Raw genomic sequence first — 19,649 nt, 5'->3', positions numbered from 1 at the left:
GGGAACTCGAGAGGGGACTTGAGAGGGGACTCGAGAGGGGACTTGAGATGTGTCTTGAGAGAGTACTTGAGAGGGGACTTGAGAGGAGACTCGAGAAGAGACTCGAGAGGGGACCTGAGAGGGAACTCGAGAGGAGACTTGAGAGGAGACTTGAGAAGAGACTCGAAAGGGGACCTGAGAAGGAACTTGAGAGGGGACTCGAGAAGAGACTTGAGAGGGGACCTGAGACGGAACTCGAGAGGAGACTTGAGATGGTTGGTTCGCCAACAGAACACTAGGGGCTGGAGTCGTCTGGAGAGCCAACAGGAGACGAGGTGCTGGAGTCGGCCGGTACGCCGACAAGACTCGGGGAGCTGGCGTCGGCTGAACAGCCAACTGGAGACGAGGAGCTGGAGTCGGCCGGTATGCTGACAGGACTTGGGGAGCTGGCGTCGGCTGAACAGCCAACTGGAGACGAGCAGCCGGAGTCGGCCGGTATGCTGACAGGACTCGGGGAGCTGGCGTTGGCCGGTATGCCGACAGGACTCGGGGAGCTGGCGTTGGCCCGGTAAGCCAGTCCTGGAGCCGAAACTGGAGTCGGAACCATGGGTACTGGGGCCGGTACTGGAGCCAGAACCATGGCTGCTGGGGCCAGAACTGGGGCCGGAACCATGGCTGTGTGGGCCGGTTCCGTAGCCGGAACCATGGCTGCTGGGCACGGAACCGGAACACGGGACCATGGCTGTGTGGGATGGTACTGGAGCACGAAACCATGGCTGTGTGGGCTGATACTGGAGCATGGAGCCATGGCTGCTGGGGCTCGGGCTGCTAGCTTGGCCTTGCGACTCCTTCTCTTAGCAGCCGCCTGAATACTCCGTGGACCTCCATAAGCCAGACGAGTTCCAGAATACGACTCCTGGACAGGAGCAGGAACTGGGGCAGAAGCATGGGTTGACTTCAGACGGAACCCAGCGAGGCGTATGGTACCAGGTTGGGAATTGGGAGACAGGGAGCTAGCATGCCTGGGGCTAGCAGGCCGGGAATCACACACTGGGAGGATCTTTGAAATCCAGCTAGGTAAGAACTTCACCAAACCTGGTTTCTCTCTAGCCATCTGGCGCGCCTCCGACAACACAGCCTCTCGCTGCTGAACTCCGGGTGCTCTCTTCCATCGATCCGAGCAGTTAGCCAAAAAAAAGGAAAAATTCAATAATTCCAGCTCGAACGGATCTGCTGGGCCCATTTCTTGGTTGGTGCTTTCTGATACGCAGAGTGAAGCAGGTAGGACCCAAACGCAGATAGCACTTGATAACACCTTTATTTCAAGGACTTAATTATACTTGGACAGAAAAACCACTCTACGGTGAACTAGGTCACAAACAAAAGAAGCACCAACACTGAACACAGGAAGAGACAAGACTAAATACAGGGAGGGGTAATCACAAGACGAGAAACAGCCGGGCAGGGGAGGAGAAGCACAAGGGCCACAGGTGAACACAATCAGATAACTAGACACACCAGGGAAACTAACGACAGGAGGAAAAACACAGGGAAAAGGACCAGACAACAACCCAGCAGGAAAACATGACAGAGAGAACAGCAAAAACACCCAAACCTAGACATAGAAATGTGACATGACATGAGCATCGTGACAATGCGTACTTACAGGTTGTGTACCCGAATCTCCCGCTGGTCCAAACAAAGTAGGAACAGCATCGTCCTTCAGTGTCCTACGCTGTGCATATCCGGTATGAATCGCTGAAAGGTTTGCGAAGCTTTGGTCCGTGAAATGCAGCGCACACAATACAATACCGGCTCGAACATCTGAAGGAACAGTGTGAACAAGAGATGTCAACCACTGACTTCGTCGTGGTTCTGCCCTCGGTAAGGCATACATTGAAGATTTCCCCTCACAAGACAGGAAACAGACCCTCGTTGGCATGACTGGATACAGTTTTTAACTGAACCTGAGCTTCCAACAGTATATATGTTCGGCTGGAAGAGGGTGCGGCCATAGCTTTGGGCGTGGCTACTGGGTATCCCTACGTAACGATACCCAGGAAGAAAACATTGTAAAATGAGAAATCTCCAACGAGGCGTTTTGGGGAGGTCTTTTCTGTGTTAGAGTTTTACTCCCTACAGGGTGTACTTTGAGGGTTTTTGACTCTGCAGACCGTTTACATGGATACAAACCTTCATAACACACAAGGGGACGGGTAATAACCGGAAAAGCAGGACATGGGACCTTTAAGCAGTGATAAAGTGCTGCAGGAATAATGTTTTTTTTGTAGGCCGTACCTACAGTAAAGTTACCGTCACTCTGGTTCCCTCAACAAAAATGCCAAAAGGACTTTTCCATTGGTTTTTGGAACCCCGCTTTCATGATTGTTAAATCCAATTGCCAGAAGTAGTTACTTGTAGCTTGTTACTTAAAAACAAGCTAAACTTCAAAATCACTTGTGGGGAAGTTGCTGACTCATGTCCGTGTTTTAGGATTTGCGCAGCCTTCCACAAAAATACTCAAAAGTAAAATGGCCTGCCCTCAAAATGTAACTTAAAACAAATATTTGACACTTTGGGAAATACACATATTAACTTTCTTCTCAAGATTAGGGTTAGGGTTAGATACCCTTCATGTTTTCAGTGACGTGCAGTGAGGTTCATGGCTGGTGAGGCACTGACTCTTTCAGAGTCAGATTTACAAATATTATTATATTTTGACCTTAATCGAAATATTCTATTATTTTCAAAAGCTTTTTTAGTCTGATGCTTCGATTAATTTAAACAGACCGTTCAACAAAAGAATACCAAACATTTTTTGTTTCATTTAAATATTGGATTGTTCTCTCTTAGTAAGAACCCATTTTTCAATAAAATGGTGGTCTTACCTTTACGGCCCGTCCACACAGCGGCGTGGGTTGAAGCTTGCAGGCGGGCGTGTCTGAAACTCGACCAACAACCAATCACATTAATCTCCCGCCCCTGACACACAAGCAGCGGTTTGATTGGCTAGAGCTTGTACTGGCATATGATTCGATTGGCTGACGCTTCTGCCGAGGCTTCAAAAGTTGAACATTGCTCAACTTTTGCAGCGAGCCACACCAGCAAAGCTCCGCTTCGCTTCCCACATTGCAGTTCGGCGAAAAGTGACGTCACCCCATTCAAAGTGAATGGTGAAGCTTTCAACGCACGCCGCTGTGTGGACGGGCCGTTACTTGAACATGAAGTCCATGCGCCTATCCTTCTGGACAAAAATCTCTATTACTTTTTTTGTGATTTTAGCTAGCTTGTTGTTTGCGTCTACCGTCTCTGCGTAGAATAACAGTAGCAACAAGAACCTGTGGGCTCACGTACGCCCCCTTCAGTGCGGCAGAGTACTGTCTGCCTCACCTTGTGTCTTTTTACTGTGCTTTTATGTCACATCAGATCTGATCTGAAGCCAATCAAGCTTCAGATCCAACCACAGCACAGAGACTGCCCTCATTAAAATAACCAACGACCTCCTCATAGCTGCCGATTCAGGCCTTGTCAGCATTCTCATCCTCCTGGACATCTCTGCGGCATTTGACACAGTCTCCCACACCATCCTACTCAACCGCCTATCCCTCTACCTTGGCCTCTCTGGTACAGCCCTCTCCTGGTTCCATTCCTACCTCTCCAACAGGCAACAGTTTGTAACCATCAGAAAATCCAGCTCTCCCCCAGCCCCTGTCAACCAAGGTGTGTCGCAAGGTTCGGTGCTCGGCCCCCTTTTACATTACATTACATTACATTGCATTTAGCTGACGCTTTTATCCTTCTATTTAACATCTACATGCTCCCCCTCGGTGAAATCATCCGCCAACATGGTCTCAACTTTCACTCCTATGCCGACGACACCCAACTCTACATCAGCACCAATCCATCATCCCAGCTACCCCCACCGTCAGTAGTCAACTGCCTCCACGACATCAAAACCTGGATGTCAACAAATCTACTGAGACTCAATAAAAACAAAACAGAGCTCATGGTTGTGGCCCCAAAAACACTGCTCCGGAAGGTCGGAGATGGCTGCTCCATCCACCCTTCCCCTGAGGTTCGCAGCCTGGGCGTCACTCTGGACTCTAGCCTCACCTTCAACTCCCACATCAGGTCGACTGTCAAAACTGCGTTCTTCCACCTTCGAAACATCTCCAGACTCCGGCCCTCTCTCCCCGACCCCGTTGCAGAAACATTAATTCATACATTCATCTCCTCACGTCTGGACTACTGCAATGGAGTCCTGTTCGGGGTCACCAGCAAAGCCCTGGACAGGCTCCAGTATGTCCAGAACTCTGCAGCCAGGCTCCTCACCCACACTAAGCCCTGGCAACACATTACCCCCACCCTCATCCACCTTCACTGGCTCCCGGTCAAGTCACGCATCCAGTACAAACTCCTCCTGCTAACTTACAAATCTCTCCACTCCCTAGCCCTTTTTTTAACCGAGAGCTACTTTTAAAGTTGCCAGTCTGCCGAGATCTACCAGTCCAAATCGAGAGGCGTAGCCATTACTGACAGCCTACTACCAGGAAAATACACACTTCTACTTGTATAAAACTGACCTTTGTACGATGAATACTTCATAAAATACTGCAGATCCTTTATCTTACCTCTTTCTAATCGACACACATACAAGTATTTAACTGAAGTTACACAACAGTGTTGTTGATACAGAGTTGGAGTTTATTCACACGTCACACTACAGTGGGTAATGTTTTCAAGAAACATTGAACAGTGCTGCCACATATGACACAGGAAAAAAAGAAAATACTCTGAACCCTTTCTTTGCCATTATATAAAAATAGTGTTGTTACAAAAGTATAAATCAGGGTTACTAATAAGACAACTCAGATCTGAAGCTACACAATAATCTGCTGCCAAAGTGCAATAAAAAAGACAAAATTAATAGAATCAAACCCTTTTTTTGTTGCATTTTAGTAGATTATAAAAATAAGTGCCTTTAAAATAGGATGCAAGCAACACTAGTTTCTTAACCTGAATTGATAATAGACTATAATCAATTTAAACAGAACAGATCTTAATGTTTGCATTCTTATACCATTTTGTACAATAATTATAATGAATAAGTTCAAACAAACTAAAACTTACAGCTGATTAATAACGGTATCTAACTTGAGTTTTTGTTATATCAAAAACCTGTAGAAATGCTACTGTTATTTTTACTGTCCCCAAAAAGCGCGTCGGCAGCAGAGATGGGGTCGTTACTAAAAAAAAGTAATATATTACATATTACATATTAATTTAAAAAAAAAAAGTAATATATTACACTACTTCGTTACTCTCTACATAAAGTAACTCGTTACTTTACTCGTTACTTTACTCGTTACTTTACTCGCAGGGCCGACCCGCCCCTCCCTACAGGCAGATCACGCAGACTGCGGCGCACCTACAGTGTGCGCGCCACAGTTTTGCCTCTGCGAGACTCCACTTGCACCCCCAATTACTATTGCATTAAGGAAGACATAACACAAGTCTTTCTTTTTATATGCTCTAAAATAGGCTACCAGCCTACCACAACAAACTAAGTCTGTGAAACGTCAAGACACTAATTAATGAAACCAGTTCAAGACGCATTATTCTTATCATTCTTTATGAGCGCAGTAACGGTAAGATATCTAATTACTTATGTATTTAGTATTCCATAACTTAGTAACAGAGATGGTCAAACTAAAGTGGTAGAGACAGAATTCCTACAATGAAGCGGGACATTGAACTGTTCACCCGTGAGAGGGCGATCAACAAAAGAGAGCGAGCGGCACCATTGAGGGAGTTTACAGATGAAAAGACTCATCCATGTTTATGCAGCACTGCACGTGGAGATGTGGTCTCGCAAGTCGCGCAGATTACATAGGCCTACATGTATATAAACCTGCGGCGGAAACCCCTCTAGTCTGTCAGTGAGTGTGATTATTTTATAAAAGTAACGAAGTAACGCGTGTCGGGGCAATGTTAGTAACTGTAGCGTGATTACTAAATTATAAAAACGCGTTACACTACTCCGTTACCGACAAAAGTAATATTATTACAGTAACGTGTTACTTTGTAACGCGTTACACCCAACTCTGGTCGGCAGCCTCCAGGAATGCTTCTTTCACAACTTCGCCGTCTTAGAAAGACTTCATGTGTTTCGCAAGAACGTGACTGACACGATAAGATGCTCTGGTAGCAGCCTTGCTCTTGTTGTTGGACCTGGTGAAAATGGACTGCTGTGCATTTAGCTGTCCTTTCAGGTCCCTCCCCTTTTGGGAGCGTAGGGCAGAATTAGGAGCGAATTCCGTCTCGTAGCGTTTGTGCACTGTTTTGAAATGCCACTCCTAAATTACCCTTCTTCGATAAAGCCACACTCGCATTGCAGATGAGACAGATGGACTTTGAAGTGGAATAGATACAAAAAAAAATCATCCTCCCACTCGGAGTGAAAATTATATATTTTGTTTTTTTTTGCTTCTGCCATAATTGCGGTCTTGTGTGTGTGCGGACTGTCACTCCTGTTGACACGACAACGTCAGCAAACTATGCCCACTGCTCACCAGCCACGCCCCGACACATGGGGTCACGCCGGCCAATCACAAAGCTTTGATGCGTTCAAGTGCATTATTCTGGCACAGGAAGATTATGTTATAGGACATTAACGATAAAACAGAATATTGTTGTTCTATTTTTAGACACATCTCGCGATCGACTGGGAATCTCCCCGCGATTGACCGGTCGATCGCGATCGACTGACTGGGCACCCCTGCTCTAGCCCCTGCTTACATCTCTGACCTCCTTCAGCCCTACACCCCCTCTCGTTAACTGCGGTCCTCCGACAACGGGCTGCTCTCCATCCAGCGCTCCAAGCTAAAAACCTTTGGCAACAGGGCTTTCGGTGTCGCAGCTCCCACCCTCTGGAATGCTCTCCCCTCTGCTATCAGGAATGCCGACTCTCTGGACACTTTCAAAAAACAACTCAAACACCATCTGTTCACCCGGGCCTTTGGCCTCAGCTAAAATGCAGTACCCAGCAACCGGTCATTTATTTGTTCTAACCTGTGTATCCTTGTGACTATTATTATTTTGTTGTTTTGTTTCCCATTGTAAAGCGTCCTTGGGTCTCTTGAAAGGCGCTATAACAATTACAATTATTATTATTAAAAATTATTATTATTATCAGCAAGACTAAATATGTCACACAGTGACACACATACATTACATTAATTAGCTAGACTATAGAAAGTTAGGAGTCAGGACGCATAGTAAAGTCTCTGTAAACATTATATTGGCAACATACAGAGTGCAACAGGCACGCGCCAAATGCATGCGCTCAACCTAGTTTGAGAGGGATTGCGCAATCCGAGGTGAGGCTCAGTTCGTCGCTGCCTCAGCTCGCATCTCCCACCGTATAGGAACAGAAAATACGCCATTTCAGCGATTGTTACTATAAAAATGATCTAAATTATTGGAATCATAGAGAAAATACATTTATAGCACAGACCAGTGGATACATGTTAATATTTATTTCATTTTATTATTTGTATTTTTACTTTTCATGAAGACAGCTGAGGCACTGCCTCAATTGCCTCCCCTGACCTCACGTCCCTGCTCATGTTGTGTATACAACTTGGCTAGCAGCAGTTTAGTTTAGCCTAGCATGAAGACTGGAAAAAGCTAGCCTGGTTCTGTCCAAAGTGTCACACTCCCAGGTTTATGTCACGGTTTTAGTGTTGTCTGTCTGGTTATATTTCGTATATGGCTAAGCCCTCTAAGGCTATCGCTATTGGGTTATCCCTCTGCGCCCCCGCGCAGCACTGAAACATTTGTAGTCCACGCCCACCCGCTAGGTGGGCCCCACCCTCGGGCCTCCTTCCGGTATAAGTAGGAAGGGGGCCCGGCAATCTGCTCCCTCTTTTCTTCAGCAACCAGCACAGTACTGAAGCACAGGAAAAGTCAAGTCATGAACAACAACTGTGTCCGTGATTTTCCCTCATGTAAGACGGGGTACATCATGAGCTATGCGAATTGCGAATATGCGAATCCTGCCTGGGGCCAGAGCACGCGGACGCGGCTCTCAGCCAGCAGGTCGCTTGTTCGCATTGTGCCCGTCTCCCGTCAGCCGACAGGAAGCGAAGAGCGGACGCTCTAGCTGCTGTGGCTGAGGAGGACGATTGGCCCGTCCAGAACAGGGACGACGGCCTGTCTCTGGAGCCGAGTGCGGGGCAGGAGTCGGACGACTCCTACTCTGTCTCCCTCCATGGCTCGCCATGCGGCTCTCCCCTCCCCCCTCTCCCCTGGACGGGGGAGACGGGGTCGGAGCGAGGTACGGGTGTGGCGGCCGAGCACGCGGTCCCCTTCTCCGTGGCCACGGCGCTACCGGCGTTGGGTGGCATTATGCAGGAGCTGCCGGAGATAATCGGCAAAGCAGCAGCATGCAAAGGTCTCCCCGTTCCCCTAGGACGGGAGAGGGTGGCTCTGGACGACATGGCCGGAGTGTTTTCCCGGGTTCAGACGGGCAGGAACCACCCCCGCTCTGGAGCCGAGCTTGACGGCGTTCTTTGGGGTTAGGCAGGCCAACTTGATCGCCGGACGGCGCCCTATGTTGGCCTCCCCCAAGGACCAGTATGTCGCCCGCCAGGCTGACCGGGCGCACCAATGTGCATTTCAGGCGTCTGCGGCGGCAAACAACATCGCGTTGCTGGCCTACTCGGTGGTTACGCTGGTGGAGCGGTCCACCACCGTGGCACCAGAGGAGGCGGAGGAGATCGGCAAGGCGGCCAGCACGGCACTCACGCTGTGCGCAGCCGTGGCTGTCTCCAGGCGAGGATCGCAGCATGGATGACGCAGATCCAGTGCCACCTCTGGCTGCAACAGGCGGCTGTTAAGAGCCAGCCAGGAAGGTCTTGCTGGACGCTCCGATCAGCCCGGACGGGCTGTTCAGACCCCAGTTTCTAGCCATGGTCGAGTCCATGAAGGCGGCAGCGGAGCAGGCGGATGATATCCGCCAGCACGTGGGCTGGCTCCAGCCTGCGGCGAAGCCTCAGCGGCACCAGCGGCAGCAGCAGCAGCAGCAGCCAACCCGGCCACAGCAACAGGCAGAGAGACGCTCACAGCAACCGCAGCCGAGGCGTCAGACTTGTCCGTCGGCGGCGGCAGGGGCACCGTCCCGCGCCTCCGCCCCCCCCACCAGCAGAGAGGGTGGGTCAAAAGGGAGTGAGGTACTCCCGTTCGTCGTCTGCTCCACGAGAGCCGCCGAGGAAACAGTTTGACAGTTTGACGGTTTGGGAGGGAGTGTGAGGAAAATAAAAGAAGCTTATTTCCCAACATGTTGTCTGAGTCATCAGTTTCAAATGTGTTTCACATATCCCCCACTCTGGGTGAACCAGCTGCCTATGAGCTATCGGTTAATAGCCAGCAGGGTTCGTTACAAAAGCCTGCGCATTTTAATCTATCGATTAATAAGCTGCAGAGCGCGGTAACTACGCCAGCTGCCTCCAATCTGTTGATTAGGCAGCAGGGTTCGCTGCAGAGGCCTGGTGGTTATGACTTTTCGGTTATTAAACCACAGACCTCGCGGCATTCCTCTGTCCGAGATACGCCACCTACACACGGTCGCAATAAGCCCATGAGCGCCGTGGTAACGCCTCATGTGGATGTCACTGCAGTGCCTGCACACACCTCCACTCATCCTCTGAGCGTGTACGCGCCTCATGATGAGAGTCGGAGTGAAATGCAGCGTGTGGAGGCCTCCTCACAGCCCTTTCGCTCTAGGCCCACCTTGGGTTGCCTCACGGGCAGCGGCGGCGAGGGCTCTGGCGTGGCTCGTCGTCATGACGACCACAACACATCTCGAGCATGTGCGCCCGCTCTCAGAGTGTTTCTCGGAGTGGCAGCGCGTGTGTCTGATGGACAGATGGATGAGCAGGCTGATCAGCAGAGGGTACACCCTGCAGTTCGCCTCTCCCCCCCCCCCCCCCACAGTTCAATGGGATACAGGAAACACTCCTGTCCTCCCAGAAGCTATGTCTTGCGCTCCAATCCGAGCCGCTGGAACTCCTGTTGAAAGAGGATATTTCCAGGGTTCCTCAAAGGGAGGAAAATCAGGGGTTTTCACTCCCGTTATTTTTCTAATCCCGAAAAAGACTGGGGCAATGAGACATCCTCGATCTGTCAGTATTCCACATGCTGTCACACTGGCTGTGTGAGGCTGTGTCACAGGCATATGTCTCCTCTGGGGTGGAGCCCCCGGAGAATATCAAGGCGCACTCCACCAGAGGAATTTCCTCCTCCACGGCGTTGCACGGAGGAATGTCAGTGGAAGATATTGGCACTGCTGCATCTTGGTCTTCCCCCTGTTCATTTATTCATTTTTATTTGAGGGATGTCTCCCATTCCTCTCTGACGCACCCTGTACTGGGTGTCCTGTCGGAGTGACGTCAGGGACGTCAGGGATCCAGCTGTGCGCCTCTCTCCAGCCACGTAACGGCTGTTATTCTGATCAAAAACGAGAAAAACGTGGCTAAAGGTTAATCCATAGGTTAATCCAATGTGTCTGTCATTTTGAAAAAAGTATTGATAATCCATAATTCCATTTTTATATCAAAAACTGAGTTTTCATTAGCAGCTAATGATAGCTTCCAGAGTAAATGACAGCTTCCTGTTTTGTCTCCTTGGATACGAGTCCAAACAACTCACAGACTGCACCGGGCGCTGACGTAGGCGCCCTGTGACCATCAGATTTGACGATGCTGATTGGCTGAAATTATGTTTTGGCGGCATATTTTAAAGATAGCAACAGTTGGCTTCTGCTGCACTTGCTGCACTTTCGTCTGGGCGCTGTGCGTAGCACCCAGACGAGAGAGGGTAATGATACACGGGCAAGGCCAGGCAGGAAACATGTGACTTATCAGTAACTTTAGACATCGTAACACAATTTTAAACGAGATGTTATTGTAGATTATACATTTTACTGATTCCAATTATATAATATTTACCTTGTTTATTAAAAAATAAAATAAAAAAAAATATTTTTTAAATATATATATTATTTTTTTTAATGTGGGAAGAGGGGGGCAGCGCCCCTAGCACCCCTATCGGCCGGCCGCCACTGAACAGCTGAATAATAGTCAAATGTTCTTACACCTGACTGTATATTGAAAAAGAAGCAGTTTCTAAAAGTCTACTTACACTGCTGACTAGGGGTGTAACGGTTCACAAACATTTTTGGTTCGGTACGTACCTCGGTTTTTAGGTCACGGTTCGGTTCGGTACATTTTCGGTACAGCAGAAAAAATTATCACAAAACATAAAATATGTATATATATATTTTTATTATTTTTAAACTGTGAATAATGTATTCACTCAAATAAATACAAAATATAATAAAATAAACATTAAGGTTCAGCATTTCGATGAACTGAAATAATCTGTATTTGAACTGTACTGTACTAGTACCTAAGCAGCCAGTTTGACATAATGACTTGCTTGTCATTGTATTTTCATGTTTTTTTAAAGAAAAATTAACTTGTCCACATTGCTTGCCGAAAGGGCAGATCTGATGGCACTAACAATGTCTCCTGCTGTGGAGAACACCCTCTCGCTAGGGACAGAGGTAGCAGATACAGCCAGGTAGCGCTTTACTAACATGGCAACATAAGGATATTTGGCGTTTGTAATAGCTTTGGCTCGGTCTAAACTTTCTGCGAGTGGTGGAGGCTTAAATGCTAGTGGGAGTTGGGTTTGCACTTCAGTCTTTTTTCTTTTGGTACCGGTGATATTCACGTTCGGGTGATGCCTTTTCAAATGAGTGTGCAAGTTTGATGTATTGCCAGCCACGTAACCAATTTTAGTTGAACAATGCCGACAAACAGCTTTGGTTCGGTCCACCTGTCTTTGTCCGTCATCCTTGTACGTAACTGCGAAACCAAAATGTTCCCAAACCGGAGACTTCAATGATGCTGGAGGATTTTCGGGCTCAACTTTATCTGCATTCCCTCAAATTACTGACTAAATTTGAACGCATCCCTGTGACCAGCTCTCTAGTATGCCTCTCGTCCAATGAAATGACTTGGTCGCTCTATGACGCGTTCAGAGCCCAAGAGAGATAAGAGTTACGACACTCTTTGATGTCGCCGCCAGCCGGTCACGTGGTTTATGCCGGGATAGTTCCAAACGCACTTCCATCGCAATGCTTCTCTCTGGCAAAAACAGCACAAACATGGTCAAAATAGTCATAGATTAAACCAACGCTGTTATTTTTTAAAGATTGCTTTCATATTTACATGTTGTGGTTACACTTTGTATTGATTGCCACTATTTACAAGTTTCGTTATTTAACGATATTTTGAGGGGAAAGTGTGGTAGCACAAGCAGGCTATGTTGCTGTCACCGCCAGGGCAGTCACGTCCGTAGTATAATTGCGCTGCGCTGTCATGTTCTTCTATGGGACACACAGACAGCAGCGATTGCGTTATTGAATGGTAAGTATATATATAAAAAACACACACACCCAAGTACTTTTTCAGCTGTAATTGCATTATTGCATACTTTTTATTGACAGTTTTGCATTTGGAGAGGCAGGGTGACAACGGAAAGCTTGGTAGCCTATTACTTAGATACGTTTTACATTTTTGGAGGGAAACGCTTGTGTTCATGTTAGCATGGGTAGCATGATCATGTTAAGACTATGAATATCATTTTACCACAACAGTGGATGAACAATTGGTATATGTGTTTGAACAAGAACAACAGGAAGAACAAAGTAAAAGGGACGAACAAATGTGTGAACAAGTATTAAGAACAGTGTATGGAAAAAGTGATGTGTGTTAGAACAAAACAAAGTAAAATGAATGAGAAGGAGAACAAAGAGGGTTAGGGTTCAACAGAAAAGATTAATTCAGCCAAAAAACACAATTTTGATTAATCTAAAGTGTAAAACAATCTGGGATGAGGATCAGCACCTCCAAATCTGAGGCCATGGTTCTCAGCAGGAAACCGATGGACTGTCCACTTCAAGTAGGGAATGAGTCCTTACCCCAAGTGAAGGAGTTCAAGTATCTCGGGGTCTTGTTCTCGAGTGAGGGAACAATGGAGCGTGAGATGGGCCGGAGAATCGGAGCAGCGGGAGCGGTACTGCAGTCGCTTTACCGCACCGTTGTGACGAAAAGGGAGCTGAGCCAGAAGGCAAAGCTCTCTGTCTACCGGGCCATTTTCGTTCCTACCCTCACCTATGGTCATGAAGGATGGGTCATGACCGAAAGAACGAGATCGCGGATACAAGCGGCCGAGATGGGTTTTCTCCGCAGGGTGGCTGGTGTCTCCCTTAGGGATAAGGTGAGAAGTTCGGTCATCAGGGAGGGACTCGGAGTTGAGCCGCTCCTCCTTCGCGTCGAAAGGAGCCAGTTGAGGTGGTTCGGGCACCTAGTTAGGATGCCACCTGGGCGCCTCCCTAGGGAGGTGTTCCAGGCACGTCCAGTTGGGAAGAGACCAAGGGGTAGACCTAGGACCAGGTGGAGGGATTATATCTCTTCGCTGGCCTGGGAGCGCCTTGGGATCCCCCAGTCAGAGCTGGTTGATGTCGCCAGGGAAAAGAAAGTTTGGGGCTCTCTGCTGGAACTGCTACCCCCGCGACCCGACCACGGATAAGCGGGAGAAGATGGATGGATGGATGGTAAAACAATCTTCAACACAGACCAAATTAGTGCCCTTGGACAACAAAACATATGGTGGGGCAAAGAAACGATAAATTAAATTGAGAGAGTGGGAGACTGAAAATGATTACTATGATAAATATTCAAACTATTTACAGAAGCTCCTGTTGAACCATGGTTCAACAGAGCAACAAAAACAGGTTTGTCAACAATAAAAATTAAAATGACGAGGCCACTTTGCCAGGGGGAGGTGATCCAGCGATGAGACAATACAAAAAAAAGAGAAACTGAAAAAAGCAATTCATATATTAGGTTCTGTTGAAGCACTACAGGATATACAACCTTCCAAGCCATGACCTCTGCCTGAAACCAGGACCACTCAGAGGACAGTGCAGCACATCAAACTGGAGTCAGGAGTGTGAATAACACATTTTGGCCAAAACAAATTGTTGCTTACCAATACAGTGGCTGAACAATGGACACCAAAAAGTGAAAAACAGAAGCATAGTTGTGCGAACAACAATTGTGTGTGGGGGTGGGGGTAGGGGCATTTTACAAATATTTACAAACAACTATTTACAAAAAAGCAACTATTTACAAAAAAGCAATACAGAACTCTTTGAAAAAAACAAAAAGGTTCCTTTGTGAAAGGGACATCCTCTTCATCTGTTTCCTGAGCCCTAAAAAGCAGAGCAAGAATAGGAACAGTGGTAAATAAGGGGAGAGAATACAGTTGGGAGCAGACTGAACAGAGGACATAGCAATATTCACAACAAATATTATGGCACTTTCGTTTATATTGCATTTTAATAGATCAGTTGTCATACCATGGTTGGATGTGCAGCATTTGGATGCTCTAATCGATCCGAGAAGGGGTTCCGGATGTATGGCTCCCCTAAGGACATAGAGCGAAGGAAGAGATGGATGGCAATGGTCAACAGACAACAACAGTCAAGGAGTATGCCTCCAGCTGTTAATGTGAGGAATGATGACCACACCTATTATGGCACATCAAAGATTGGTATGATATATGAAGCTAACAATGTTTCCCATGTTATATAATTCAAGGATAGACTACACTCCTAATGCAACCTTCAGATTATACAGCTTCAAAACTACCAGGGTTCAGGGATTCTCTGAAGACTCATATACCACATGTAGATAATCTACAGATTTCTTCATACTTTAACATTGCCAATAGACGAACTTAGATGAATGTCACTATAGGAGTGTAGTGTACCCTTAAATGACAATAGGTGCACATGTAAAGGCAGCATACACATATAACAGCAAGATTGCCTTGTTATTGTTACAGAGATTCAGGGAGATATTGAGGTGGAGTTCCAAGGGAATGAAAGGGACATAACAGACAGAGAGAGTGAGACAGATATCAGCAGACTGCCAGGGGCCAGTATGTCAGGGGCCGACAATCAAGAGGCCACCTTACCAGAGATCAGTGTGCCAGGAGCCAGTCAGTCAGGGGTCAGCTATGAAGAGGCCAGTTTGCCTGGGTCAGGTGCTCCAGGGACCAGACTGCCAAGTAGTGTTAATTTCGTTGACTAAAACTATGACGAAATATGTTCGTCAACGACCTTTTTTTCCATGACGAAAACGAGACGATGACGAGACGGCACCGATGGCAGTAAACAATAACTGTAACGAAATCATCATGCAATATCGTTGACGAAAAGTGACGAGACGAAAATGTAGTTTACTAAATAAAAACTATGCCAAAATCTCTCTTTACTTTCGTTGACGAAATATTATCAAAGATAACGTTACATCTCTGATAGTCAGTTTTTCTCCCAGCAGTTCCATTTCCGGTGCTGCGGCAGGGCAGCAGCTGTGTGTCCGTGCTGCGCGCGGCGGTAGATTTGAATTACACCGGGCAGCGGCACACTGAACTGTCAGGAAGACTCGGGTCTAACTCATGGTCTAACTAACCTTATTTAACAGAAAATAAAATGGCAACAACAGGGCTTGGGAGCAGTGGTCGCACTCGCGTTAACCGAAGACCCCCCCCCCCCCCCCCCCCCCCCCCCCCCCCCCCCCCCCCGTCAGCGCGAGTGAGAGATAAATTGTGCACTCGACGGATAATAATGGATTATGACGGAAATGTTACGATCCTGTCCATCAAAAATGACTGACAACGAAAAAGTCTAAAGCCACCACTGCTTGGGAGAAAGAAACGATGTGATATTTGGGCCCATTTTCGCTACAATGAGGCGGAGAAAAAAAGCGAATGCATTGTTTTATCAGAAGGGAAGCAATGTGGCCATAACACAGCTGGTGAAAACACCACAAACCTGAGCAGATCCTCTCTGCAAAGCTGCATTCTTAATCATTCAACCTGTGTTTTTCATCAAATAAGGACAAGATATAATCTTATTTATTTATATATACTAAAATGACAAATTATTGGTTTTGGCTAGACTAGTTTGACTGAAATGTTCTATATAATCTGATGACTAAAAAAGACTCAACAGTTTTCATTGACAAAAAGTAGACTAAAATAATTAGTTTTCTTTGACTAAAATAAGACTAAAATGCTCAGACTTTTAGTCGACTAAATCTTGACTAAAATGTTTACTGTTTTAGTCGACTAAAATAAGACTAAAATGCTCAGACTTTTAGTCGACTAAAACTTGACTAAATAAAAACAGGATGAAGGTGACTAAATATGACTAAAACTAAAAAGAAAATGTAACACAGGACTAAGACTAAAACTAAATAAAAAAATAGCTGACGAAATTAACACTACTGCCAAGGGCCAGTTGTGACCGGGCTCACGTGGAGGATCGAGGACGAGCGATTCCCTCATGGAGTCCTCAAATGCAGTGTCACAGCTGGAACAAGAAGCCATGTTGCTGGACAGCAACCTTCCCTCATGCCATGACCTGAAGAAAAAAATCCTCTCAACATACATCAGGCTGAGGTTAAGGATTGCATCAAAGTTCATCAGGGCTGAGAGGAAGGATAAACATAAAGGGTATCTTGGCAGCAAGAGTCAGAGTAAGAAAGCAAAGAAGACCCAACAGACCTCTGCACTGAAGGTCATAACATCTAGGCCACTGCCAAACACCTTACTCGTTGCCATCGATGTACTTGGCATCTCCATTCCCGGTCCACCGTCAGCAGCCTCCAGCCTCCTCTTCTTTCAGCAGTCATCACCTGCAGCCGTTGCCAGCACCAGCCTCCTTCAGCAGCAGCACCCTCCAGCAGCAGCACCTCCTCTAGCAGCAGCACCCTCCAGCAGCCTCCTCCAGCAGCAGCACCCTCCTTCAGCAGCAGCGGCCTCCAGCAGCAGCACCTCCTCTAGCAGCAGCACCCTCCAGCAGCAGCAGCCTCCTCCAGCAGCAGCACCCTCCTTCAGCAGCAGCGGCCTCCGCCAGCAGCAGCAGCAACAGCCATGGCTGACATATGAGGCTGAATAAAAAAAAGTGCTAATTATTTTTTTTAAAGTGTATATTTTGTTAAAAATAAACATAGTGGATGCATGACCATGTTTTAGGCTCATCCTTCATTCACTGCTGTAGAGTAGCCTATTCAGTAGGCTATTATTTTTTCAAGACTGAATAATACATTTGAAGAACAATCATTAAACTAGTGTGTATATTACAATACAAAGGAATCTATCCGAGCATGCCATCAAGTAGGGCTGTGCAATTAATCGTATTTTAATCGCGATTACGATTATGGTTTGCGACGATTATGAAAACAGCATAATTGACAAAATACGATTATTTTTGCTGGGTGCGCTTTCGCCCCTCCCTAAAAGCCCACTCGGCCACGTGGGAGTGACATGTGTTGTGAGTGTTCAGCGCGAGCGAAGATGTCAGATCAAGAGCAGCAACTCGTTAAAAAGAAGGGTAAAACTATTTCCACTATTTGGAAGTACTTTGGCTTTCAGGAGTCCGACGTGGAGCAAAACAAAGTACAGTGCAGGATTTGTTACCAGGTTGTGTTGGCACCACACGCTAACACAACCAATCTCTTTAATCACCTGAAATACAACCACAAAGTGCAATACGACCGGGCAGTAATACAACAAAAAGCAGATGCCCGCTTGACTTCATCCACCACATCATCACAGTCATCGATTCAGGACGCATTGTACAGAGCAACGGCCTACGCGACGAGCTCGCAGAGACACAGAGATATTACAGGTGCCATTACATTTCACATCGCTAAAGATATGTGCCCAGTTAGCACTGTTAGCAACCAGGGCTTTAAGCAACTTGTCAACACGTTGGACAAGCGTTACGCGATGCCGTCTCGGTATTATTTCAGCAGGTCTGCGCTGCCTGCGCTATATGACAAATGCCGTGGGGAAGTTGAGAGAGATGTGGCTTCAGCTGACTACTTTGCTACCACAACAGACCTATGGTCTAGCCCAGGGGTGCCCAACCAGTCGATCGCGAGATGTGTCTAAAAATAGAACAACAATATTCTGTTTTATCGTTAATGTCCTGTAACATAATCTTCCTGTGCCAGAATAATGCACTTGAACGCATCAAAGCTTTGTGATTGGCCGGCGTCACCCCATGTGTCGGGGCGTGGCTGAGGGTCTTCAGTACAGGTGGCAATATTGTCACCTGCCTGCGCTCATCTCTGAAACCAGACCATGTAAACAGGCTGGTGTTTCTTGCGAACAATCTTTAAGAGATGACATGAGCAGCCCTACCAGCATTTGCCATGGTGGCCTAAACATTTTTATTTGGTCTTAAATTGTAGTTCAACATTTATTTCCTGTTACTTCTGGACCATGACGGTGGGCCAGCCTTCAACGTTTAACTGAGTGGAATATGTTGAATATGTTTTACCAAAATGTTGGCTATATGTTAAGGAGTTTTCAGTAGCTTGTGACAGTGCACTGCAACATGTTTGATTTCATTTATTTTGGTCTAATTTATTTTTATTTATCATATTAATAATATATGTTTAGTATGGTTTTGGAAGTGCGCTCCAACATATTTGATCTTGTTTATTGGTAAAATATTATTTGTTTTAAAGTTCAATAAATGGTCAATGAATAATCGTCAAAATAATCGTGATATCAATTATTGACCCAAATAATCGTGATTATGATTTTTGCCATAATCGCACAGCCCTACCATCAAGCATTAAAAAGTAGCGCTAGGCTAGTTGTACAGTACAGATGAGTTAACACGGAACAGTACAAAAAAAACTAAGTACAGTCAACATGTCACATAATGAAATGTTAATATATCCCAAAATTCAATGAAATATTAAATGAAATATTTATCACAAACGCCACCTCATTTCTACTAGTGCTAGCAGTTAAGTCATATCATACAGAAAAAGCCGACTAAGGATGGCTGACACGGTCAGGTTCAGCAGATAAAAACCAAAATAACAATAAAAACACATAATCAATCTAAATCCTGCTTGTTAGTTACCCAGCATCATTGATATATAAGCTGCTAGCGATTCATTACTGAAATCTTTCCTTCAAAGCTGACGAAGTCGCGCTAGCTAACTAGCAGGCAATGCTAGCAAAATTGGTTGTAACAACCAAGATAAAATATAGATAATTACGCTGTGCATATACAAATGAAGACCAGTATAAGCATCATAAAGGGCCTCTGATACAATATAGACAGTTGACAATTCAAAGAACGAGATCGCGGATACAAGCGGCCGAGATGGGTTTTCTCCGCAGGGTGGCTGGTGTCTCCCTTAGGGATAAGGTGAGAAGTTCGGTCATCAGGGAGGGACTCGGAGTTGAGCCGCTCCTCCTTCGCGTCGAAAGGAGCCAGTTGAGGTGGTTCGGGCACCTAGTTAGGATGCCACCTGGGCGCCTCCCTAGGGAGGTGTTCCAGGTACGTCCAGCTGGGAAGAGACCAAGGGGTAGACCTAGGACCAGGTGGAGGGATTATATCTCTTCGCTGGCCTGGGAGCGCCTTGGGATCCCCCAGTCAGAGCTGGTTGATGTCGCCAGGGAAAATAAAGTTTGGGGCTCTCTGCTGGAACTGCTACCCCCGC

Source organism: Gymnodraco acuticeps, unplaced genomic scaffold, assembly GCF_902827175.1.
Source record: "Gymnodraco acuticeps unplaced genomic scaffold, fGymAcu1.1, whole genome shotgun sequence".
Taxonomy (NCBI): domain Eukaryota; kingdom Metazoa; phylum Chordata; class Actinopteri; order Perciformes; family Bathydraconidae; genus Gymnodraco; species Gymnodraco acuticeps.
The sequence above is the reverse complement of the archived record's forward strand: the minus strand, read 5'-3'. Positions refer to the sequence as shown.